Below are 9,485 nucleotides of genomic sequence, written 5' to 3' on the forward strand. Positions count from 1 at the left end.
ACTACACAATTATTGCTCTACCCAAATTATACTTGTTGTCTAAGGAATGCGAATCAGGAATGTTTTTTTAATAATGCACTCCAGGCTATTCTAATGTGTAACTGAGGAAGAGAACCGCTTGTCTCATGGAGTGTTTCCCAATTTTAGGATACATATGAATCACGTGGGGAATTTTTGTAAGAGATTCTGAACCAATGTGTCTGAAGTGGTTTATAAGATCTGCATTTCTTACCGTGTTCCCAGATGCTGTTTGTGTAGAGAACACACATGAGTAGCAAGGCCTTTTAGACCATCCCTCTCCAATACCATTGAAGAGAGCCACTGGTGCTTCAATTGTGTGTAGGATTGTAATTGAATAGTAGACAATGCAAAACTAAATGTTCTTGAACAACTCTGGTGGTATTTGGAGGTAAGACTTCTGTCTACGTGTATTGCAGTCAGTACTGTATTCTTCAGATTTTAGATAAGCAAGCAACGAATTTGCATACAGAAAAGGCTGGTTTTACTTCTATCCACAAGGAAGTCAATCCTCTTCCAATTGTTGAATTTGCAATTAGGATTAACGCTTTCCAAAAAAAGGCATTTGAGTCAGTTCAAGCATCTGAGTCGTGCACCAAAGAGCATAGAGAAAATGACTTTAATTTGAAAAACTTTAAAGAGCGAATATGAATAGATGATCTTCTTTATAGTAAATAAATTGAAGAACATAATTTTGAAAACTCCTTTTTATCCTCAAAGTATTCTATGTAGCTTTAAAAATATTCCTAGAGGAAAAAATAATTGATCCAATGGATGAGTTTCTACTTAGTGTTTTCAAACAATGACTGTGCTCCTGGTGTAGGATTTGCCATTTCTCTCTTTCATAGTCATTAGCCAATAGGTTATGCTGCTTTCTGTGAAAACTCCACTTTACCATGGTGAGACAACTAATCAGCATAATAGAATGTTTACATATCTATGGAAAGGAGGCCTCTCTTCCAGTTTAAGCTTCACTCTACTTTGTAAGCGTACATTCCAAGCAGGGTAGGAAGGGTTGGATAGGCCAGGGCATACTTCTGTTTGGTATTAAGATTGGAATTTGATTGACTGTAGGGTCACATATCACCCTATTCAATAATCTGGGAATAAAATTCTGATAGAGTCTTTGAAGGAGCGTCAGTTGTCTAGGGTCTGTACTGGAATTTTTGCAGGGATGATGTAAATCATGTCAAATACTCTTTCTTTTCTTTTCTTGGAACATAACCTAAAAGTTGATTTCTATTTGGAAATTTCTTCCAGTAAACAATTATGATGTGCATTTGGTATCCTAATTTTCAGATAGTTGCTGCAAAAAGAAATTTCACTTATAAACGTTTGTAACAGAAACCACCGATCCACTCGCTTTCAAGTGAGGGGAAAAAAGAAAAATGGACAGTATAGAGGAAATTATTTTCATTACTCTTGCAATGCTGTTGTAACTTTTAAGAAGCAATTAACAAGCACTGTTAAATAATATTGTGCCTGGAATTTTTCTCCACTTAAGTTTATTTCTCTAAAATGGATTCCAAGAATCTGGGAACAAGGAATGAAGATTTTTAAGATTCTTGACAGTTTCTAATAAATCACTTTCTTTGGGATCTGTATGTTGCACGATTCTGTTTTTACTAGATCTTTGCCATTATTGGATCTTTTAAAACAGTTTTTCATTCTTAGCTAGTGCTAGGGAAATGGTTAAGTAATCACAGCACACTCTTCAGATGGGCCATTATGCACTTATTAATATGGCATTTGTGAGAAATTTGTATTAAAACAAAAATTATGTTTAAACTATGTTAAAATGTTTAAGTGAAAACAGAAACATAGCAACATTTACAGCATTGTTTGCAAAACCAAAACAAGAAAACCTACCCAGAGTAGAAAGAATGGAAAGAAATATCCAAAATACTAATGATTATCTTAGAGACCTTTTTTCTACTTTTCTGAATTTATCCAAACTTTGAAAATTAATATACATAAAGGAAAAACATAATAACAAAGGCAAAAGACACTGAAGCAGATGTCCAATTATTTTGGGAGGATTAACTCAGTGTAAAAAATGTCAAAACAATTTAAATAGTAGAGTGATTGTCTTAGGTGTCTAGAACTACACACTGAGGCTGAGTTGTACTGGTGTGCCTGTCTAGTTATCCATAGGAACACACTGTTGCTGGTGGACCTAGAACATTCATAATCCGGCTTCTCAAAATCTTCCAGGCAGTAGTGTTTATTGTTTTTAGAAGGTACACCAAGATAAAGAACTTGAGTCCTTGACTTAATCATATGATCTCAAGAGAGATCCCAGAGCTCTGATGCCTAGAACAGAATTGTCACTAGAAGATGATGTTTTTATTTGTAAAGGCTCTGAACTTGCCTGGATCCTGGCCATCCTCTAATTCTTTTCTTCCAACCCCTTGTCTTTTGTAAGAAATAACCACTCTGTGGTTCAGTGCTCTGAGACTTCATCCAGGCACTGTTTCCATGTTGTAAGAGACCCAAGGAAAATCTGTGACGTTTTTATCCAGGCCAGAAGTCAAGCTTTCTAACCTTCTATAAGTTTTCTGCTTTGTTTTGTTTTATTAACTTAGCTACTTGAAGATCTAATATTTTGAAGATTTTTCAATGAAAGATATATATCATCTCTACTCTAGATTCTCACTAGAGGAAATAATCCTGTTATCCTCTCCAGCTCTTATAAAAAGATTAGTTAAGACAAATGATATTGCGCAGAGATTAATGGACTTGCCAACTTTCAATTTAGATTTCATAATTCTAATCTTCAATTAATATACCATGAGGAAGATGTATTATTTTAGCTCACAAAGAGAAGAGTAATTGACAACATGGGTGGCTTTAGTATGGTAGTAGGAACTTCAGATAATTTTTATCATTTAGTCTTCAAAATACCCCAAATATTATTATGAGTTTTTTACCTATAAGGATATTAATTTGAGCTTTCAAAGATTCAGTACGATTTTTGTTATCTTATAGTTGGTAAATCCCAGAACTATGATTTAAATCCCTATCTTTATGATCCCCAAGTCCCCATTTTACCACTATATTACAAATTTTACTTATTTGTGAAATTTTTTGAAACAAATGCACTTAACTTTCATCAAGGATCCATATGATAAATATACACAGGAAAATATATTTACCTCTCGAAAAAAATTGAAGATATTGATTGTCTTCCACTTATGAAGACATTATCCAAAATAATGAATTCAAATAAAAAATATGCCCCAAATTCTTTTTAAGAGCAGTCTGGAGAATTAAGGTGTAGGTAGCATTATTTGATTTATTGTTTAAATGAGAATATCTTTTCATTCACTTTGGCTGCCTGGGGCTCAGACTAACACTCAGTGATAATTACTTCTGTCCACTGTTACATACTTTTTGTTTCTAATCCTATTATTATCATAAGCATCTTTATTTATATGGTTCTTCAAATCCTTATTGGGCACAGTTTATGTGTATGTAGTAAATAAATGACCATGAGCTCTTTCTCCAGATAATTTTTACTTAATAGTTTAGTGCACCAGATACTTAAATACAGTAGTCATTAGCAAGGGTTTGTTGCATTACAAACAATTTTCTTTTTGTTTTCTGTTTTTTTGTGAGAAAGACTGTCACTGAGCTAACATCTGTTGCCGATCTTCCTATTTTGCTTAAGGAAGATTGTTGCTGAGCTAACATGTGTGCCAATCTTCCTCTATTTTGTGTGGGATGCCACCACAGCGTGGCTTGGGAGCAGTGCAAGGTCTGTGCCTAGGATCTGAACCCATGAACCCAAGGCCACCTAAGTGGAACGCATGAACTTAACCACTACAATACCAGGCTGGCCCCCACATAACTTTCTCTTCCTCACTAGTCTCTTCCGTGTACTATTTTGGAATTAAATATATATATCATTATGATATCAATATAATATCATTGTCTTGGAGATGATGACTGGGGTTTTCTATTTTTTTCTTTATATATATATACATATACATATATATGTATATGTATATGTATATATACGTATTTTTAAAGTCCCACCAGCAATGATCACCTCAACTCAAAAATCTTTTTTTTTTTTTTTTCCAAAGATTTTATTTTTTTTTCTTTTTCTCCCCAAAGCCCCCTGGTACATAGTTGTATATTCTTAGTTGTGGGTCCTTCTAGTTGTGGCATGTGGGACGCTGCCTCAGCGTGGTTTGATGAGCAGTGCCATGTCCACGCCCAGGATTCGAACCGACGAAACACTGGGCCGCCTGCAGCGGAGCGCGCGAACTTAACCACTCGGCCACGGGGCCAGCCCCAAAAATCTTTATATTTATTGATAGATTGTATTCCTTTTGAAATAATTTTAGTAAAAATTTCTCATACCTCCTGACTGGGTTTTAAAATCATCCACACCATTCCATTCTATCAAGTAATAGAAAAATTCCCAGGAATTTGAATTTCATTTCCGTTTTTCAGATGAGACCAGTAGATTCTCAATTTGAAAGATGATTGCTTCTCCTTCCTAAAAGGAAACATGAGAAAGAACAGACACAGAGAATTTGTTTGTATGTGAATCTTCTTAAGAGTGTTTCAAGGAAATATTACATACTAAGAATATAGATCAATGATGCAACTCTAGTTTCCATGATTTATCCTAAAGTTGACGTTTACTCCAGAGAGACTAGTTTTTTTTTGAAATCAAGTTAGCTCTTATTTTCACAAACTTCTTCAGTCCCTAAGGTTGTGAATCAGAGACTTAGGATTCTCTAGAGATAGAGTCTTTGATTTCTACACATTCCAAATACCCAATTATTCTGCCTTAAAGAAACCTTATCCAACCATACATTTCTGGGAGTATTCATTGAATATGTCTGTATTAGATGGCCTCAACATATGTTGGAACTGGAATCAAAGTATGTCTAAAAGTTCTAAGAAATGTTGAACTTTCCTCAGGAGTTTGTGTTTCTTTTTATTACATGCATAATACTACATCAGTCCTAATAGAATCCAAAATAAGTCGTTCCACCTCTTTAAACTCTATCTTTCATATTTTTGTTAATCCTACGCCACACATGATTTTTCTTTAAATCAGTATAATTGTAGTCTATGTAAATTTTAACTGGTATTTGCCACTGCATATCAATAATTTTCTGTGATTTTTCATAGTTTTTGTAATACTCCCCTTTAATATTTGAAGACCGCTTCATTAAGTGGAATTACAATGATTAAAATCCAGCCTACAATTTTAATAGTATTGGATATTTTAATTTGTTTTTAATTTTTTGAGAGTTTGATATAATGATCATCGATATCTATGTATCAGGCTATCTAATCTGCTTTTCCTTCTACTGGAAACAAGGTAAATCTCTAGAGATAAGACAATAGAACGAAAGGATGTGAATGGAGAATTCTTAGGGCACACACAAAATTAATTTTTCCAAAACTTAGCACTTTACACTGCTGCTGAAGTATTTGCACTGACCATTCTTTGTATATTTTCCAGAACTTTTGTATATTTTGTATATTTTTTATATATTTTTGTATATTATTAGAAATTTTGTATATTTTATATATTTTCTATTTATTCTTTTCTATCTGCATAAAACATTACTTTGTTTTCATTTTTCTTTTCTATAGTTGCTAGTTAGATTGACTATTTCCTGTCTCTTTATTTATTACTTTTATTTTCTCTGTTGTCTGCATTTACATCCTTTGCTTAGCCATCTCTTGGTATTTTGATAGTTTTCCTCTTAATTGGTGTGAACTCTTAGTGGATTAACACTTTGCTTTTCAAATTTTCTGGAAATACTTTTCCAACTTTTGGTTTTCCTTCTAAATTTTGACATACTATTTTAATTTTCCTTGGGGTAAGATTTTCATATGATTCTTGAAAAAATATGAATGAAGGTTTCTCTAGGACTTGCTTTTGTTTGGTTGATCCATACGATAACTGTGTTCTTTTATGTCTAAGACATGGAACAGATTGATATTTTAAAAATATTAACTAATTTTTCCAAAATATTTTATTAAAAATGTGTTACACTCTTTCACCTCTTATTCATTCACCAAGTATTTTTTGGAGCATTTGTTATGGGTCAGGCATTATGGTCAATATTGAGATCAACTTGGACACAGTTGATAGAAAGTAAAGTTTCAAAAATATTAAAGATATACATGAGGGGCCGGCCCCGTGGCTGGGTGGTTAAGTTCGTGTGCTCTGCTGCGATGGCCCAGGGTTCAGATCCTGGGCGTGGACATGGCACCGCTCATCAGGCCACGTTGAGGCAGCGTCCCACATCCCACAACTAGAAAGACCTACAACTAAGATATACAACTGTGTACGGGGGGGGTTTGGGGAGATAAGGCAGAAAAATAAAAGATATACATGAGAGGCATTATATTATAGGTGATAAAATTTCTACCTTTATCTGTAATTTGTGACTTCTCATGCTTAAACTATGTCATAAGCAGTTTTTCACGTATTATCAAATACTCAGGGGACACGTTTATAATGGCTACATAGTATTCTGTTATATGAATGTTTCAAGATTTATTTAATCTATTCTTAAGTAATGGATATTTACCTTGCTTTCATTTTTTTCTTACTATTATAAACAATGCTGCAATAATAATTATAACATATTCTTTAAGGGGAATGCTTGTATTTTATTTATTTTTGGAATAATCTCAATCACTTTCATAATGAATTCTGAAAGCGTAGGTAAAGATAATTAAATGCATACTTCCATACAATCATACCAGTGAAATAGTCAAATTCTAAACTATTGTATCTACAAGCTAGAAATTATCTTAAAATTAATCTAGTTTTAACCCTTATGAGATAGAAACGTATCTACAGTATGGTTGATGCTTATCTTGCTTCTGTCCCCAAACCCAGTGATGGTTAGAGCATTTTATGAGGCCACATAGGTTACATTTGGACAATTCTCATTGTTATAAAGTTCTTTGTATTTGACTGTATATATAACTTTCTGTATGCAACTCTCATCTTTCCACGTGGAACAATAAAAAATAAATATATACTCCTTTTTTGGTAACAACTTTTTAAGTATTTACAGAGTGCTGTCCTAGGCTACAATTCTTTGTTCCTTCAGCCATTCCCTATGTGTTTTGCTAAAGTAATTAAGAACATGTGTTGCTGAAGAGACTATTTTAGGATTGAGAGTTTCTCTGTGATAAATAAGGATCACTCTTTTGCCTTATATTTCTGGTTACTGATTTTGCCTCACTGTACAGGAGCAAAGCATTTTCTGTCATTTAGGAGGCAGAAGAGTGAGAAGGTTGAGAACATTGGATTCTAGAATTAGGCAGCCAAGCTTTGTCAAACAGTACATCTACTACCTCCGCGAAGTCGCTGCACCTCTCTAAATCTCAGGTTCCATGTCTGTAAAATGAGGAAATTAAATATTTCTACCGATATTGTTATTCTGAGAATTAATGAAGCAATATGTATGAAGAATTTAATATAGTTATGGATGCATAGTAGATACTCAATAAAAGTGCTTGCTACTCTAGTTATGTTGATGATTTCAAATATGCTCCTTTCTGTTATAGAAATAGAATGACACATGTGTTAGCACCTCAGGTTCCTGACTTGTAACTTGGGGATGTTGAGTAAGCTATTTAAGCTGTAAAATCAGTATTATCACTACCTTGTATGGCTGTTATGTGATAAAGGGTATTTACCATGGTTCTTGGTATTTAATAGGCACTCGATAAAGGACAGCATAATATTTGACTATGAATCAGTGAATCTGAGTCTAGTTTGCCTATTGTTGATGCTGCAAATAATAATTTCCATTTGGTTTTGGTAAATAAAACAGACATGCAATCATTCTGCTTCAATATGAAGCTATAAAAATCAATATAAAGAGTATCAAGGGGCTGGCCCCCTGGCTGAGTGGTTAAGTTCACACACTTCACTGCGGCGGCCCAGGGTTTGGATCTGGGTGCGGACATGGCACCGCTCGTCAGGCCACGTTGAGGCGGCATCCCATATGCTACAACTAGAAGGACCTGCAACTAAGATATACAACTATGTACCAGGGGGTACTTGGGGAGATAAAGCAGAAAAAAAAAAGACTTTAAAAAAAGAGTATCAAAATGAATCATTGTCACCAAAGAATGGAATCTATTCCTTGATGAGTTGGAGGAAAAATGAATTGTTTGTGAAAGACAAAATTACATAACATTGAATTTGATTACAGTCTTAAGTCATTTGAGATAATTCCTTCTAAATTAGAGAATGCTCTTTTTTCTTGATAACTGTATTCAAGTTAATTTAACTCAACTACATATTGGCAGACCAAAAAGCCATGGGAGACACAGAGATGAGTAATGCACAGCCATGACAAGTACTGGGAGATCACATTTCTGCATTAGCTTCCTAACTGGTCTCTTAGCGTCTCTCTTGCCGTCCTTCAATATGTTCTCCAGACAGCAGCATGGAGGACCTACTTAAAATGTGATGCAGATCAAACCACTGCTCTGCTTAGAGCCTAATGTGTCATTCCAGCTGGGTTTCTGTTCCAATTCATTCTTGCCGGTGCCTTATTTGTTAAATATTTTTTTGAATCATCCCTTTTCAGAACCCAGTTTCACATTCATACTAAACTGAGAAATGGATACAACTTGATATCTTGTGAGGACTATCTTCTAGACAGGAAAATTTGTCTCAAGATGAGAGAAGATGCTGCAATCCGACTACACGTTCTCTACCTTCACCTAGAACACAGGTTCCTAAAAAACAAAGCGGAAAATATTTGCAAGAAGTAGAGCTCATACTTTCAAGGATCAGGGCTGTCATCCCCGTGTTCATCTTTGGGTGTTTCATTTGCAACCAGGGCTATGGTAGCACATTTTACTTTTTGGGAGCTTTGTGTGGAGTGGGGATGGGTGAAGAGCACAGTATGACAGGAACACAGGAGTTGGCAGGTCAGCATGGCCTGATTCCCTTCTCACTGCAGATGCCTGTGTCCAATGCTACCAGATACCAAAGAGACAGATGCTGATAAATTTTTAGTTGTGATGAGTGCTAGAATAATGTTAAAAAGTGGCATATTTATTTGAGACTTTCAAATATGAGCTCTCTTAAATTACCTTGCAAATGTGAACACTCATGAAAAGTCCCCAACAAAAGATCAAGTAGTTTGATCAACCCTAGTGCCCTTACTCACATTTGTCTTATAGTCCGTACAAATATACTCTCAACGGATCATCTCACGGATCTCCGATCATATTGCTATTGTTAGAAACCTTGGGCATCCACATATTACATTTTCTATAATAATGCTCACATGTCTAGATGCAGATGAACAAAGTATTTGTTCGCCAAAAAAAACCTCTAATAGAACAGGTTGCCCTTTGGGAATGGCCATGACTACAGCACAGTGATTCTGAGTCGATGTGATGAACAGTCCTGTTACAAAGTGTGCCAATTAGCATGATTATCTATTTACCAT

The sequence above is a fragment of the Equus asinus genome, chromosome 10, assembly GCF_041296235.1.
Source record: "Equus asinus isolate D_3611 breed Donkey chromosome 10, EquAss-T2T_v2, whole genome shotgun sequence".
NCBI classification, from domain to species: Eukaryota; Metazoa; Chordata; class Mammalia; order Perissodactyla; family Equidae; genus Equus; species Equus asinus.